The sequence below is a fragment of the Oryzias latipes genome, chromosome 19, assembly GCF_053564925.1.
Source record: "Oryzias latipes strain Hd-rR chromosome 19, Olatipes_Hd-rR_3.1".
NCBI classification, from domain to species: Eukaryota; Metazoa; Chordata; class Actinopteri; order Beloniformes; family Adrianichthyidae; genus Oryzias; species Oryzias latipes.
Window position 1 is genome coordinate 16,826,063 of NC_136255.1, and position 18,064 is coordinate 16,844,126.

Consider the following 18,064-nt stretch of genomic DNA (forward strand, 5'->3'; position numbering starts at 1 on the left):
TTGTTTGAGTGCGTATGCATGTGTGTTGTGGTTGTCACAGTGCCCTTCAGAAACCAAGACACCAAAGCTAACATGACTTTCTTTGTTCTTTCAGAAATTTCCTTGCAACATTTTATCTACTCATCTCAAACTCATTTTTCGTCAAAGATCCACTCCAATAAAAATTGTGTTTTGGGTGTTTTTAACATGTTCTTGTGGCATTTTTCTCATGATGGAGTAGAAAATGTAAAAGAAAATTAAGCTTTAAAATTGCATTTCTGAATATTTCTTTGTTCAAATCGTTGTGAACCAGGAAAAGACTGAGCAATCCACAAGCTTCCTGCTGCACTCCATTCTGGAGCATCCTCTTGCAGATGATTGGACCCATGTACGTCTTTGTTCTTTTCATCTGAGCTGACATCTGGCTCCATAGCTCCAATGTTGCTCGCTTTAACCAGTAATGTTATGTCGAGGGTGTGAGGCGCTTTAAGCTGGGGGAGAGCATGTAAACAGATAGGTGACAGGAAGTGTGGACGGGCTTATTCCGTGCCAATAAAGGTCAATAACTCAGAGGTGAATTTTGATGAACTACTGCTGTTCTGCAGAAACGATGTCCTAGAAAAAACAACTGTTTAAAAGAAAAAAATTTACTTAAAAACAGCATAATCATACTTAAAAGACCACTGGAAACCCTTTTGAAAATAGATCAAAAGGTTTTCGGAATGAAACTTCCAACTTGCTATGGTTTTATTTTAAATTTTCCTTGTTAGCCATATCCAACCGTCCAAGTCTTTCAACTAGATCTTGAAAAAGCGTTGTTAAAATAAAAGCCCTGCAACAACAATAAACTACATCTCACGTCATTCCAACTGGTTTTTGAACCAATTAGGCAGCAAAAACGTTTTAGAAATTCAATGAAAATACACTGCTCATTCAGCTCATTCATGTTGAACATGTGAACATTCAAAGAGCTACAGTTTGACAAAGAAAGTGTGTTATTTAGATGTCCCCAGCGACAGCTCAGGTGATAACAGGTTAAAAGAGAACTGAAGCCAAGTCAGTTCACCAAGTGACCACTAAGGACGTTGTCACACAGCTAGTCAATCCCTGTTTAGTCAAAAATAAATGTCTTAATTTGTCAGCAGAAAATAATGTTCTTAGCATTGAGTTTCAAAATTATCAAAATTGATCAAAACGTATTTTATCTCTGCAACCCCAGAGTAGTACAAAAAAATCCAGATGTTAAGTTTTGCAACAGCATTTGACTCCTGCTCCTCTTGCTGCCTTTATAATTTTCAGGTTAACTCCAAGCAGTATGAGAAACGGCAACACCGAGGAGCAAACATCCTTAAGTTACACTTTGATGGACATAGTGGTCCATTTCTGCCATTGACTTAAAATGTGACCCCATGCTCATTTTTTGCACGTCTTATTAGCACTCACCAAACACTACACTGCGCAGGTTGCACAGTTGCTGCATACTGTCCATACTGTGCCTACAGACAATTTAATGGAAATAGGATGAACTGCTCCTTCAATTTGTTTAGATCAAAGCTAAAAGCATGGAAGGAGAGCAACATTTAGCATTCGCTTTAAACAAACCCAGTCCTTTTTAAAGCATTTTATTGTTGGGAAACCTTATTTCAGGCATGTGATTCCAAAAGCAACGGCAACCATTGGAAGCCAGGTATCCTCAGTCCCTATACCTGACTCCAACCTTCAGTGGCAGAAAATCCATACACTCTTAAAAAGGAGGACTCACATCAGATTATAGATATATGAAATCCATCTTGTTTCTGAACTCTGTCCTTTGTAGGAAGCAGATCAATGGAAAAGCTACTGTTTAAGCTGTCTATAGCGACAAGCAAAAATCATTATTAAAAAAAAAGCCTCTTGGAGATACTTGTAAGGCTAAACATGGTGCTGCAAAACAGGAGGAAGTCAACAAAGAGAGTTTTAGCTCATAAACACATCCTCAAACAAACCACACAACTACTGAAATGTTGCAAAACTCCACATCTGTTCTATCAAAGCAACAAAAAGAAGTTAATTTTTTTTGCATTGCTATCTATAATTATGGAAGCATATCTCTGTTTTTTATAAGAATTCATAGATCATCATAAACTTAATATTCTTCTTTACATTTTCTCTAAATAGTATTATTGTTAAAGAAAATGAATTATTGTTAAAACTTGACATAATTTAACAACTTATGGCTAAAATAATTAAATTAACCTTGTCAAAATATATGTTGCAAAAATGTTTTACAAAAAATGATGAATAACCTCATCCGTTTAGATTAGCAAGTGTTAACAGATGGTAAAAAAAATAAAATAAAGTAAAGCTGTGGATCATTATAAGCTGGAAAATCAGAATAAAAAATCATGTTAAGTAATTCAGGTTGCTTGTGCTGGAATGCCTTTCCATTTTTCTTGTGAATATTTTTTTTTTTTTTAACTTGTCCTGTCCAACAGCTAGGCAGGCAGATGAGAGCTGAGGGCCTCTTGTGTTGGACATATTTTACTTTAACAAGAGGGGTTATTAATCTTCAGACAAACCAAAGGTATGACTGAATAAACCCCTTTTGTAATTGAGGCCAAACTTTATTAATTTCAACCATGTTTGAAAATCTTTGGTGTTGGACCGGACGGAAAAGGAAAGAAAGAAAGAAGAGAGAGGGATGTTAGAGAGGGGGGGGGGTGATAGTGAGAGGGGGGGTAAGACCATGAAGCAGCATAGAGCAGACAGGTTTACTGGTTGTTTATCGTTACGGTACAGTTCAAATGTAGTACAAAAAGGGCGGGGCCTGTCCACACACACTCAAATGTTATCAACACACCTGCTAGCTGCAAAAATGTCCACCTGTCAACATGCACACAAAACAGATAGTGTTCACAAACGCATACCTATGCCTTTAAACCAACTAGTGTGAAATCTTTCATTCATTCAATCATACAAACTATTAGTGCAAAGGTGAGCTAACACCTGTGTTCAGGTGAGTGTTTATGTTCTTCTAAAATGTGTAACACTCTTCAATTTCTCAAATGGATGGATGGTGGAATGTGAAAAGAAGGAGGAGGAGCGCCTAGCCACCCCCACACCCAGACCCCCGCCGCAGCAACAGCGGCAGCCGGAATCCCCCCAACGCCACACGGGAACAGGCAGGGAACAACCGCCCCCCGGGCGACCAAGACCGCCACCCAGGCCAGGGCCAGCAGGACCGCCGCGAGGCCCCCAGAGCCAGAGAGCAGGGAGGCGCGGAGGGAAAGAGAGCGCCGCCCCAGCCCAACCAGGAAAGCAGCCCCCCCCGCCGCGCCGGGAGAGCCCAACGCAGGGCCCCACCGGAGAAGGATGCCCACAGCCCCAGACGAGCACCCAACCACCACCCAGGAGTTCCGGGCATCCCCCCGCCCCAACCCCAGGTACGAGCCAGGACCCCCCAAGGGAGACCCGCTCCGCACTCCAGGCAGCCACCCACCCGGCCCACAGTTGGTCCAGGGAGGAGCAAGGCAGGGGCCCGCCGCCCCCGCCCAGGAGGGGGGAACCCCGGGGAAAAAAGGGGGCCCACAAGGGGTGTTGTAAATATGGCCCGACCAGGCTCGGCCACTGTTGGAAGTTTGGCGGGGCCCAGCGCTCAGGGGCAAGGACCAGGACCCACCCCCCAGGGACACGAACACCCCCGGCTCAGGTGTAATGTGAACCCCCCACCGTGCGGAGAGAGCACCGTCGTGAATCTTGTGAATATTTTCAATTGTTTTGCTTACAGGTGGTGCTGGGTGCATTAAAACCCTATGTTTTGGTGAATAAACTGAACATTTCTATGAACATTTTTACCTGTTAAGAATGTCGGTATGAATAAACGCAGCGCTCCATTTCATCCTCCTGACGGGGACATTTTTACTCCTGTTGCAAATGGCAAATTCTTAGCTGCAGATGCCACATCGCTATATATTTATAAGTTGAGCAAACCTATTTTTAAGTAAGGTTTCCAACTTTTACACATCACAAAACCCTATTTTACTTTCATCTCTTTTGTAGTTTCTTTGATTTATACAGAAGGTTTTAGTTCTTGTTCAAATTATACACAGTTACTTTTTAAAATTTTGTTTAGGCTTAGAGTTTATTTACCAGCCTTTACATAATCAGGTTGTTTTTCTATATTCCATAGAAGCTTTTCTTTTGAGTACATTTGCTTTAAAGTTTTTTTCAGACTGTACAGGCTTGCAAAGAGTAATAAAATGGCTCTTTTTAAGTGCCTCTGATTATCAAGTCATCTGAATAGGAAGTGTTTAGTGAACTATCTTGTAAATAGGAGAGATAACCCAGCTCTCAGCAACATGACACAGCTGTTTTTTTCTCTCCTTTTGTCTCTAATTTTTGTCCACAATCCCAAAAAAGTAGAAAAAGTATTGGTAAAGCTGATCAACAAAACATGTCAACTCTTCTATAGGTCAAAGTGGTTCTCACAGTGACACTAGGGCAGGAGGTGGCATATTTCATTGACTTACAACTAATTTTTATCCTATTAGATTATGTTTAAACACTATAATTTTAGTAGACCTCTAGGAATCCAGGACTCTACAAATTGTCAGTAAAACCAAAATATTCACAAAGTAAAGTTTCTGTTTAAAAAAACAATAAAAAGTGGTAAAACAGTTTCATGTGTGGCAGCGCAGATGTTGAGAAATGGTTAGAAGTATCAGGAAATGCTTATTAGCCTATAAACCTTAAATATTTTTATTTAATTATTTTTAAAAATGCTTTAGCACTTAGGCAATGCATGTTACATCAGATATGGCTCCTTATCTGATGATACATAATTGTGGAACATCAAATCCCTATAATTACCGAACCAAGCAGTAATGTTAGCTGTCATATTATCGCTTTCTATATAAACTGTCCAGACGATATATTTTTAAAGATAATATCAAATCCACAAATTGTACTGTTTTTATAGAAATCTACCATCTTGGGAGGCCATTAAAGCATTTTCCTCCTCCGTTCTGTACTGTTTACCTGATAGTGAAGCTGCCCTTGACCTTGATGCTGAAAGCCTGATAAGAAAAAAAAAAAGGAAGAAATTGTGTTTTTGTTTCAGTGCTGGCTGAAAGTATGAATGTCTAGCAAAAAAAAAAAAAAAAGCCAATTAATGGAAAAATTTAACATTTTTGCGGACGTTTGGATATTACATATTTTTATTGTTATCATAAAAATAAAGCCAGACACTTTCCTTCCAGGCACTTTGTCCATATCTTCTGCATGAAAGTGTGCGGTATGGTCTTCCGTGGTTTTCTCTTTTAACTTGTCCAGTACCCTGTTTGTGTGACTTGTTGCCCAGCAACCCCTGCCAAACACACCTGTAGATCAAGGAAGCTGTAAAGCAACAGAAGTAGATGTTATCATAAAAAGGATGTCCATACAAGCGTAAGTGGCGTTTGCACAGATTCTACTGAGGCCTAACAGCTCGTTGCAGCCTTCCTGTCATAAATCTCTCAATCTTTTTAGCTTGATCTGTGCAGCGCTGTCATCCTGCAACAGATGCAATCCATTTCTGCAATGATTTCCAACAAATGTACAAATTGATGTATTTAGTTTGAAACAAACCACTTTGTCTTCTGAACTTCAGTTACTGCTCCTCACAGAAGCAGCAGCTTTTAGGGTCAGCTGAAACAGACAGGACCATCTATCTCTCAGCAAAAAAGGGGAGATCTCCACTTTAGACAAGGCAAATTGTTTTTCTTTTCAACTTAATGCGTTAAAGGACCAAATAATTTTTCAGAGGAGGTTCACATCATTGTTATGAGGCTAATGGAAAAGGTCTTGTTCCACTATTAATCGTGAAGAAGGCCTGCAGTGAGTTTACAGGCCAGGCACAAAATGAGACACAAAGAAGCGCATGGAGGATAAAGAACATCAAAAATAGAGCATTTGTATCTTTTGCAGCTTAGTGACTCGTGTCAGAACATGACTGCAACATTTTACTTTGAATTATTTCAAACTTTCAATCAGGTGTATCCGTAGCATTGAGGAAATTATTGTACAAGGAATTTACTAAGCTCCTCTGAGGAAAAAGATCTTCTAAAAATCAACCTGACCTTAGGAAACAGGTGACATTTTGCAGTTTGGAAGCTGAAACCTATCCTCAATGATAAAGACAGGCTCATACTTAAATGTCACAGAGCCCGACAGACTTGCTTTTATATTATTTAGAAACTACTATCACACTGACATGCAGTTTTTCACTACTGCTTCCAAAAATGTGCCATCAAATTTTGGCTAAGCCTCATGATGTCTTGGTAACATTTTAATTTAATAGTAAGTAAATAGTTACCACAGTATGTATTTATGATAAGAGGCTTTTCAATTTGACTTCAAGTTATGGGAGAACAATGAGGCCAGAAACACTGAGTTTACCTCCTGCCAGCTTATTTCTCAAAGGGAAAAAATTAAGTTTTAAAACCTTTAAATTGTGCCCATACATTTTCCTTTGAGAATAAAAATGTCAAGGTGGGATATATCTCTAATTTACTGCTGTGAGCTCAGCCTGCTAAACAGAGATTGAATAAATTAGACATAATCCACACAAACAATTAAAATGCAAGACTGACATAATGGAGGCTCAGTGTTGCAGAGACAAAAAATGATCAATAGTGTCTCATAATCACAACATATCGGTTTGTAATTAAGGAAAAGAAAAAGCAATATGTCTAACTCTTTTTAAAGATCCTCTATGTTCAAATTACAACATCAGATCATTTTATTGATCAAAAGAGGGAGCAACAAGTCAATTCAGTATAAAGGTCCAATTTACAAATAAGTCCTGCACAAAGATTGCAGGAAAAACCTTCACATCAGAAAAATCTACATATCTGGAATGATTACAACATAACAGATCTTTCTGATATCTTATATGTTTTGCCAATAATAGTTAGGCAACCAACAAGTTCCGCTAAGACCCAAAACCCTGAAAACCATAGAAGCATAGAAGCAAAAATAACGTGTGTGTCAACGGCTGACTTCACAAAAATTATATTTAAGGTAAATTAATAATTTCCCAATTGACATAATGATGAACAGAGATGTTGGGAATCCAAGCCAGGGAAGGAATGGGAGAATGCAGGAGTATTAACATAAAACAAAGGAGTTATTTGTGTCCTGACTTAAAATTATTGTAAAAATCCAGTTAAAAATAACAGAAACAATGATTTCTAAAAGCTTAATGATTAAGAGGGTGATGCTTATCGATGTCTCACTCTGATTCTTTTTCTAAAGAAGCGATAAACTGTTAGGGTGGTATTAATTTCACACCAGTGTCGCAGGGATTTTGTTATTCCTCTCACTGCACAGAAGCAAAGGAAACATGTTGTCAACCCTTCGCCTCTTTCTCTCCGTGCACTGTGAGCTGCTGTCTCTCCCACTTCTTCGTTGCCCATGGCCTGAGGGAACAGTTGGCTTTCTGAATACTCTTCCCCTCCTTTGTGAGCTCACATTGATTGGCTCCCTGCTCCCCCAAAAGCAAAGCAGCATGGGGCGCCAGCAGTCAGCTTTCTGCTGGTGCTGCTAAACATAAAGTCTGAGGGAAAAAATAGTAATTTAGCATATTTTTGGCATCATTACGACCTATTAATGTGCATTTCTTCTATTCTGGTCTGTTTTTTATGCTGTAATGAGTATCAAATGTGTTGAGCTCCTCTCCCTCATGTCTCCCAGTCAGAAGCAGTGGAATCATCAAATTGCAGAGACCTGTATTTTTGTCCTATAATTGGCCCGCTGTTCACCTCCATTAATTGTATGCCTGTTTTTTTTTTAAACCAGACTCCACCACACCCCCAAGAACTTGTTTTGTTTTTTGCTCAAAGATGATGAAGGACCGAGTTCACGTGGCAACTTTGTTGAAATGAATTTCCCAATTCAAGTTTAGCAAAAGAAACAAACGTGCCAACACATTTTTTGGAATTAGTGATACAAAGATAAATCACTCAGCATTAGCTGTCAAACCCAGGCGAGGATGTGGACTTGGAGCCTACTTTGACTGGAGGAAAGCCAGTGGATGGTTGGCTGCGGAGGATGTGGGCTGGTCTCTGGAGCATAGCGGTTGTTCATTCATAAACCAGGTGGGAACTTTAAATTAAAACAGACGTCTCCTTGCTCCTCACTCCTGCAAAGTTCACACTGTGCCTCTTTCCCCCTCTTAAGCTGTCAAAGAATGCGAGTAAAAAAATTCAAATTCTTTCAGAAAAGACCAAGGACAGACAGAGAGTAGCACTAATGAGGAGAAATCAACAGTTATAGTTGATCAAAACAAAAAAAATAATTAAAACACAAAAAAAAGTTAACAATTTGTTATTTTTTAATTTACATTCAAGTATAAAAATCTTTGTTAGCAAGGTTGTTTTAAGCTATGAACACATGACATGAGACGTTAAGCATTTAGTGTTCACACTGGACTGTCGCTACCAGATACTAGCGCTTGTCTGCCACCTACAGTTGGAAGCAGTGGCGGTTCTACACTAACTTACTCCCTGGGCGAGTAACCCCACCAGCGCCCCCCCCCCCTCCCCCCCCGCACACATACAAAATTTGACAACATCCTGCTGTGTTCCCTATCTTCTATTTAGCCATTTTACACAAAAAATGCATGAATTTTCTAGACTCGTATTACAGGGGGGTCAAACTCAGTCACACAGGGGCCTAAGTTAAAAACACGCTTAAGGTTTTGGGCCGAAGAAGATAAATGTTTACTGAACACACTAAAGCTAAACTTTTAAACCTTTTAAACTGAACTTTTTGAACATAAATATGAATAAAAACAGGAACACAAGTTAAACCTTAAATAACTTGTAATATTTTGTTCTCCATATAAATATATTCTGTCAAAATTATACAAATATGAACATGCTGCAGGACAAAAAACAAAGAAAGCCTGGAAATATTAATAAGAAATTATATATCAAATAATTCCATTTTTTTTGCTCTTTCATCATTTTTTAGAGCATTTTTTTTAGAGCTGGACTCCTGCTTCATTTTTAGCAATAATTTCTTAATGTGTGACGTCCTGTGTGTCTTTGTGAAACATATCAGAGGGATTAGATCTAAAAAATAAAACTTATTGTGATTAATATGTTTAGGTCTTATAAAACATTAAAGACTAAATCTTAGAACTCATCAGTGGGATTACTCCAAAAATATTTGGCATTTCCCTAAATTTGTGCAACACCAACAGCAGAAATCCTCCAAAAAAACTCAATCCTAAAAAAATGGTCTGATCTCATCCCCCCCCTCCCCCTCCCCTTCCCTCTGACACACGCGGCTCCGTCTCTATGACGGGAGGCGCAGCTGCGGCCCAGAGTTGATTGTCAGATAGAAAAAGACTCCCAATCACCTGTTAGTGTGATTCAGCCACCGGCGAGTTGCGCTCCCCTCTCGAGTTTTTTGACTTATGTTCCAAAGACTACCGCAAAGAGGTGTGGCCGCAAGCGTCTTGCAGCAGAGGGCGGTGGTCACGTGCGCATCGGGTATGCTGTGTCGGAGCAAAGAATTGTGGGAAATAATCTCCATTGCCTGCTTTTTTCGAAATTGGGTTGAGCACGGGTGTTTGTTCTGCCTAATTCCTTTTCATGTGCCTGTTTTACGTTGTTTCACTCTGAGGTATTCTTTTTTTTTTTTTTTTTTTGCACCATAAGTGTGAAGAGCAAATAGGAGGAAGACATTCTTAAGAGTCTGATGTGTCAAACTAAATGCACTAAGTGTCGGCTGCTGAAACAATTTCAAATTAAAAGCTCCAAGCTTCCTCTTTGAATATAGTATGTAGCACATTATGTGTAACGCCTCAGGCACTGCAAATGCCGCCCCCTATTAAGTGCCGCCCTGGGCGACCGCCCACATCGCCCATATCAAAAACCGCCACTGGTTGGAAGAGGCCTGGTGCGAGATGTCGAAGCTGCGCAAATCTTTCTCCAGGCTTTTTCTTTCACAGCTCTATTCCGATACACGAAAGACTTGGGCCATGTCTGAATTCCTCTCAATCCCTAACTACAGAAAACGATATAGTGCGGGACTATTTAGTACTCACTACTGTTATTTTTTTAATGTCCAGTATGACGACTTATTGATATGAGTGTTTTATGACTTCTATTTACGGGTACACAGTGTTCAAATGATGGAAACATTGATGGTTTATAAAAAAATAAATTTAAATTCATTAGTTCGCAAAAAATGTTCAAACGCAATTCATTGTGGTCTATATTTGCCAATCTAGTGCTCATCTATAAACCTTGTTTTTTCGCAGAGATTTCTGGAAAATTTCTAGGGCTCAATTTTGGAATTGTAGATTTGGACAGCACTACAAAATATCGAACTCAATATATAGTGCACTATGTAGTGAGTAGTAAAGAAAGTTGGATACACCCTCTATGTCATATAATTCTGACCTGGCACAAACCACAACTGTTAATCTCTCCTCCATGATCAAATTTCCAACCAGTTTCAAACCGTGAATTAAAGCGCACACCATCCACACGTCAATACCAAGACTGAGGCTCCTTCAATAGTCACTACATAGTGCACTATTTAGTGCGTTCACCATTTTGTAGTGCTGTCCGAATCTACGATTCCAGATTCAAGTGCCCAAGAAATTTCCCAGAAGTCTCTGCGAAAAACCAGTGTGCATCAATGCTCACTAGATTGGCGAATATAGTTGCATTTGGAGAATTTTTGCAAAGAAAATGTATTTTTTAAATAAAATATCAATATTTTTATTTTCAGAACACAGTGGATTCATAAATGGTCGTTGCAAAACGCTCATATCAATGAGATTTTAACTTTATGAAATCGATGATGTCATATTCGCCGTATTAAAAAAAAAAAAAAGTATTAAGCATGGTGTCCGAATTGCTTTTAAAATCCAGGGCACTAGATAGTCCCGCACCATATAGTTTTTTAGTCGTTAGGGAGTAGGGTGGGAATTCGGATATAATGTACGTCTTTGATTGGTCAAAGTACCACCTGGTTTGACTTTCAAAGTGTGTTCAATGGCCGTTGTTCTTTGTATATAGAGCCAGAAAACGGTCGTAGAAACGCTTTTCATTGAAAGTGGTTTCTTGAGGATGCGTTGCAGAGGGCAGTGTGAACGTAGCTTCGGAGAAAACCACTTGAAATGAGGGAATGGTAAACATATGTGGACTAAAATAAACTTGACTTTCCGGAAGAAGTGCAGTCTCACTGCATTTCAAAAACATTACAAGAATGAAGTGATAATAGACTGACAAAACACATTTTCCTTTTACTTTAATTTGTCATGCTTTCCAAACTCAGATCAGCTTTGACCTGATTAAGCCCAAACCTGTATAACACATAAAAACAAATGTGAGGAGGCAAAGAATAAGTAAATAAACGAAGATCATTTGCAGCTGACTTTCACACATTTTCATTCATTAGCTGTGTTTACTACATAATTAAACACAATTAAAGCATGTTGGGCTGCTTGAAGTTATCGCTTTTCCCTAATAAGTCCTTTTTGCCATGGTAAAATAAAAAAATTAGACAGTTTACACAAGCTTTTCTCTGATCCAATCTTCACTTAAAGACATAATAGTGCTTTCATACAGTAGCTGTTAACTATTAAATTAAACAAAGCTGAAGAAGGCTGAACTGAGACACAAACAAATTTCCTCCCTTAAAAATAAGGATGATAAAATAGACAAGATATCTTTTAAAAATCCCTAGTGAATTTGTATTTGTCTAGGAGCTTTAATTCACACAAGTTAATTGTGAAGATGTTAGCAAACAGACTCACAACATCCGGTGGTTAGTCATAAAGAAGGTTACTTCCTTTGCAAATAATTGTTAAACATATCTCTTGACACCGTGTTTGACTGGGTCTTCTTGACCCACTCGTCATACAGAAAATTCCACCTTTTTGTCAGTGGATCATCATTTCTGTCCACAGCAGGGGTGCATCACAGAAACCCAGCCTCAGGAAGAAAGGCTATTTGATTTTTGAGTTACGGGTCCGATGGGCCTTTTTTTATTTAAAAAACTGCCAAAAACGGCTCATAAATAAGTTTAAATGACCAACACCGTGAGTTTTTATCAGTATGTATGTAGTCAAAGTTTCCGACTTTCATGAGAGATTTCAAATGAATGAACCTTCAAGTTAACAGCACACATGAAGCCTCACGTTGCAGCACTCTTGCAATTTGACATTTGACAAGTTATTTTTAAAGACCCCTCCAAGTAAAAAATAAAATCCGTTAGTATGATTAAAGAAGTGCGGTATGGCTGAAGAACCCATCCAGCTTAAAGGAAATGGAGAAGTTTGGCCTTTAGGAATAGGTCAAAATTCCAGAGGCCAGAAGTGACAAGCTCAAAAAGACATACTCCTTATACTTACATGGAAAAAAAAAGATTATTCTTTAGTTTTAGTAAATTTGAAATTTATTTTTGTTACATTTTTTTACCTTATTGTTTCAAAAGGTGATCAGTTAAAATCAAAAAGTTGCTTTTAAATTAGATGTATGTAGAAAACAGGGTAAAACGGCTTGTTGGCATAAAATCCATTTTAGATTATTTGATCAGAAACAATCAGGTGTGAAAAATCCAACTCTGTGGTCAATGTTTAATTAATAGCAGCATTTAAAGACCCACTCCATGGAAAATTGTGTTTAGGGTGTTTTTAACATGTTCTTGTAGTGTTTTTCTCATGATGGAGGACATTTATAAAGAAAATTAAGATTAAACTCTGTATCTGAGTATTTCTTTATTCAAATCGCGGTGAATCAGGAGCAGTTGTTACGTACAAACTACAATTGGGGGGCTATAAGCCCTCTCCTCCGCTCCATTCTGATGCATCCACTTGCAGACAAACACATCCATGTCCGTCTTCGTTTTCCTCGTCCGAGCTGGTATCTGGCTCAAAACTATATGGCTAAATAGCTTTGATACTGCTCGCCATATTTGTTGTACCGCTAACGACAGGTTGGGGTTATGAGGGGTTGTAAAGTAGCGCCAGAGAGTGTAAACAAAGAGATGGTGGGCTTACTCCACGCCAACAGTCCTGTCTGACTCAGAGGCGAATTTCTGTTGAATTACTGCCATTCTGCAGGAACTATGTCCTAAAATTATTGCTTTTTACCCCCATTTTGCATAAAAATCGTAATCATTATTTAAGGATCACTGGGAGCACTTTTACAATAGATTAAAAAATGATTGGAGTGGGACTTTAAACTAATCTGGCACGCTTTAAAAAAAAAAGTAATTTTCACAACAGTTCCACATGTTTTTGGTGCTGACATCAGAAGAGTAATGCATAATTTTCCAAACCTTTAATCATTAATAGCTTCAAAGATGTGGAGGCACTTTGTGTTCATCAGAAGAACATCTGTTCCTGTCATTCCTGTGCTTTCTGAGTGCAGACTGTCATCACACATTTTTTTTTTTTTGAGTTGGTGGAATGATCCACTAAAGTCATCGGAGCCTAAAACAACTTGCACAATCCCCCCACTTTGTCCCATTTACAGAATGCTCTTCAGAACACTTGTGCGTCTTGATTCTTGTAATCTATTAACTGCAAGCCTCCACTGTTTTGTGTCTCTTTCTTAACACTTGTAATATTTTCACCCTATAAAATCAATGATGGCACATTTAAACTACAGTGAAAATGATTGTTTGTGGTAAAATGCTTGTCCAGTTTTACAGTTTCCTTTTTGTAAACAACACTACAATTAGTACTAATGCTTGTTGGTAATCTTTCAATGTAGGAAAGCTCAGATGCAACTGCAACAAGTTTTTGCACTTTTATTGCCATTGACTCTGGCTTTGGTCTACCAGGTTTTGCAAACTAGGTGCATTATGTGGTACCTTTAAGAGCTGGGCTCTGCAACAGTCTTTGGGTATCTGCTCCAAAACAGTCCCTTGGGATGTTTGACTGATCTGAATAGGGTCTGTATGATGACACAACTTCAACCGAGTGTTTGCAAACGGTTAGTAGTTTGGGGAGTAAGCTGAATGCCAAATTCCATATAACTGATGACGTCAAAGTATGGAAATCCCAAGAAGGCGACACCCTGAGGAGGCCAGACCCTTTTAGCACTTAAGTCCCATTCTTTTACCTAATCCATTAACACCAGAGATGTCGCTGGCAATACCTAAGAAACCCCTCACTCTTTGACATATACCGTAATTTTTCAATCATTTATGCGATCAACTTGAATCAGCTGATTCTGACTCAGATAAAAGCGACTTTTCATATTAGCGGCATATTACTAATGTAAAGTGTTGCGTGATGACGCAAAGTCGCTTTTCTCCGCGACAGCATCCGATTTGGATTGATTGCCTAAGCACTTCACTACTGTTAAGTGTTGCATAAATTGACTTTATATGAGAAACGTACTGAGTGAACGTGAAACCACCACAAGACTTCTGATTCTGTTAGACATTTTTTCACGATACAGAAACCGGCATGTTGGAACCAGACGACGCCAGTAAGCAGTGCTTGGTCTAAGTCCGTTTGAGTCAACACTTGAGTCAACGTTTCAAATGTTCGACCCGAGACAACTTTTAATGAGGCACCTGGCTGCCCAGTTTATAACTTGAGTAACTTGCAATAAAGAAAAAAGAAAAAAAATAGCATTGGCAAGAACTTGTTTATAAAAAGGTAGCAAAGCAAGAATGTTTTTTTATTTTTAATTAATGACAGAGTAATAGCTGTTTATCTCAATAGTATATGGGAAAGTATATGGGATTTGGTTAATTGGAGCCAGCAGATATTTAGAACGTGAGACGGAGGAGTCATTCTTTCCAGTTCTCATACAATGGTTACATTTTACTGCAAGGCTACTTTTCTCCGCTTCAGAATCTGCTGTAATTATGTTAATTGCATAAACCAGGGGTCCCCAAATCCAGGCTTCGAGGGCCGGTATCCTGCTGGTTTTTCAGAAACCCTACCTTATTTGCTGCTGATTCCTTTGATCAGGTGTGTTTAGCCAAAAAGGAGCTTCAATGGCAAGTTGGTTGCAAACATGAAGGACATTGGCCCCCGAGGCCTGGATTTGGGGACCCCTGGCATAAACAGTTATTTTCATCAGAGGAGTTAAAGCTCACAAGTTAAAGATTTAAGCTGATTTAAAGTCAAAATTTGCTGTACAAGTCCCCAATTTTCTATTTCTGAGTGTTAGCAAATCCACAAAAAAACCCAATGTTGCAGTTCTTCAAAAGGCCATTGGAGGCAGATTACACAATCCAGATTGATTCCAATGTTAAAGAGGCCAATTTACACCAAAAAAACCATTTAAAGTCAATGTGATTTATTTTCTATTAACAACAGCTGTGTGCGTTCGTTTGTGTTAGTGTGTATGTGTGTACGTGTGTGTGGGGTGGGGGGGGGTGTTAATCAATTTCTGCTGTTTGACAATGGCAGAAAAGAATTGGATAATTGTTCAGGGGTGTAACCCACATACTTAACTTTGCTGCTCATTTCTCAAATGCTCGTTCCTTACAAATGCGGAACCACTGGAAATTGGAAATAATTCTTTATAATTTTCTACATTAAAATGGTTGAAATGTAAAAAATTTAAACACAATTTTTTTTTGTAAACTGGAAAAGCTTTGCAAAATAGTTTGTTAAATTTCATTCAATGACTCTTTAATAATTAAACTACATCAAATTATCACTTTGGTTTTGTTGCCAAAGGTATTTGAAAACTGTCTCTTTCCCTGCTAATGTGTTCCTTTCATGCTGCACCTCGCAACACTCACATACTTAACAGGAGGAACTTTTATTGCAATTAACAGCTCAATAAAAGTTTATGGGGCTCTGGCATCATGGAATCAACTCTCCTTTTGTATCCTGTTGTGAATCAATTTCCAAAAAATTTTCTAATCTCTGCTAGAGGGAATCATTTGCATTGGCTAATTTGCAGAGCTTGGGACAGTCGGTTCTTCCTGCCACCTTTTAGCAGGACAAATGGCGTCTATTGTCCCGGTCCATCCCTCCCTCTAAGTTTAGACAGCTGGGGTGGGTGTACAGGGAGGGGGAGGACTCCAGACACACTGACATGCGTGTATCGTGTGATCACTTCTAATAAAAGCGCCTCTGAGTGGGTTAACTCCACGCTGACCCCAATACCAACTTCGAAAGAGTCGATCGAGGCAGAAACAGACCGACGGGTTTCTAACTTCTGACATGACTGCTTACAAGCAGGTCATGGAGAGCAGAGGCTGCAGGTCAGCGCGCGCGCGAGTGAGCGCGTGGAGTCTGGATGCTGCTTGGCACAGTCTTGGCTTCTTGACGTCAGCGCTCAGCCCAGCCTGCTGCTGCTGCTGCTGCTGCCGCTGCTCTCAAACATGTCTTTGTTATTCAGAGCTCTCCATCAGAGAGCGGCGAGCCGCAAAACACGGAGGGTGGAGTCGGGCGCGAGGAGGAGCGCGCGAGTGCGCTCATAGGAATACGTCATTACACTCCCAACAGTTATTATTACACCTTTAACCTAATTTTTTGAGTAAAAAATGCTGACAGTAGTTTAAGGCACCAAGTAATTATATTGTTTATTAATTTATTATGCAAGCTAATATATAAAATATTACATTACCTTTAATTTTTTCGTTTTATTTTGTGTTTATCTCATAAAACGTGAACTTAATGCGGTCACTTTGACTCCAGATGCAGATAGCAGTTAAGCTAAGCGGCACAACTTGAGCGCGCGGGAGACGCTACAGAAAATAAAAAACGTGGAATCCGCGACACATTTTGTCGGCAGCCACCAAGCAACGGGTCCCTTCGGCAGTAGAATAGCCAATGTAATTTGACACTTCAACTTACTGCGCTCTCTCTGAGTCTATTCAGTTACTCACCCGCTGACGCTGAAGCCATTCTCAGTGAGAGGGGGGACGGTATTCGGGACCGACTATTACCGAGGACTTTCTCCGCTTGCTTACCCGGTGAGTAGCTGCAAACTTAGCCTTGCTTGGTGTCTCCCTCGGCTGTCGCGGCTTCGCCAGCCCAGGCTGCCGTTTGGGGAAGGTTTTGTTTCCACTCTGGCTCAGATTGTTACTCAACAATAGAAGGACCGCTTGAAGTGACACCGCGGAGCACGGCGATAGTAAGCCGTTTTAGTGACCAGTCCGCCGTCGGGGCTGTGGAGCCGGCTTGCGCGTGTCGGTGGAGGAGCAGGTGCTGCGGTGATCTCCATAACGCGTCGGGGGGCTCGGTCGGAGGCGACATTGTTGCAGCCTTGCTTGCATCTGTGAATGAACCGTGCACGCGTGTGCGTGGAAAGCTCTTCACCTTTTTGGTGGTGCGAGAAGAAAAGCACATGGCTTTGCTGTTAAAACCAAGTGCTGCTGCTGCTGCTGCTGCAGGGAGAACGATGGAGAAGACAGCGGTCACTGCAGTGCAAGGAGCATTTTCTAGATGTCACAAGCAGGACTCCAAACTTTGACAGAAAAATGCACCAACTGCTGTCAGATTGCAAAAGCCTTCATCTCAGTGGCTGGTGTTATCTTGCTGCTGGAGTGGAGGTCATTGCTGTTTCACAGATTTTCAAAAAAGTATTTTACAAGTTGACTCCTTAAATTCCTGCTGTCTGGAAATGGAAGCAGTTGGATCACTGTTTGATGGGCTCTTAAATGAAAGTGTAATCACTTTTTTTTGCTGTTCAGGAAGCTTACAAAGCTAATATAAATTATTCTACCTCATAATTAAAAATATGTGTAAAAACGAGGTGGGGAAAGTGTTTTCCTTTTTGTTTTTTAGAGATCAGGAGAGGTCTTTGTGTTCAAAAAAGTTCCCTCTCCTTTAAGATGCTGCAGCTTGTCCTCTATTCCATCCAGCTGTTTGGATCTCATGTAAAACAGCTGTGGCAAAATCAGCTGCACTGGTTTGTTTTTATCCCTGTTTCCCTGTTGTTTTAAAAAAAACCATCCTGGTGTCTTGACGGTTTTCTGCTCCAAGCTCAAAAGCATTTAATGACAGATGATTAAATAAAGTGCAATGGCAACGTAAACTGTGCCTCTGATGGGATTTATTAAGGATTCAGTGTAGTGTTGTGGGGGCTGAGGAGAGGGGATTCTCTGCCCCCCCCCTGTCTCC

General features: G+C 39.8%; 1 protein-coding gene and 1 long non-coding RNA gene across 4 annotated transcripts in view; one reads left to right on the forward strand and one right to left on the reverse strand.

Annotated features, from left to right (window-relative positions):
• Positions 1-18,064, forward strand: part of LOC101156922 (zinc finger MIZ domain-containing protein 1) — a 197,684-nt gene that overhangs the window by 82,626 nt on the left and 96,994 nt on the right. For 2 of the 3 annotated variants that reach the window (XM_004080409.5, XM_078937242.1), the window contains exon 1: positions 16,726-16,914. The exons of the other annotated variant lie outside the window; for it this stretch is intronic. The gene's annotated coding sequence lies outside the window, so the exon portion shown is untranslated. Of the gene's footprint in view, positions 1-16,725; positions 16,915-18,064 lie in introns of those variants that run through there. 3 annotated transcript variants of the gene reach the window in all.
• On the reverse strand, positions 5,145-16,965 carry LOC144987809 (uncharacterized). Its single transcript, XR_013651477.1, has 2 exons — positions 16,828-16,965; positions 5,145-5,352 (listed from the first exon to the last, which is right to left on the reverse strand). It is a non-coding gene; the product is annotated as an uncharacterized LOC144987809 (long non-coding RNA).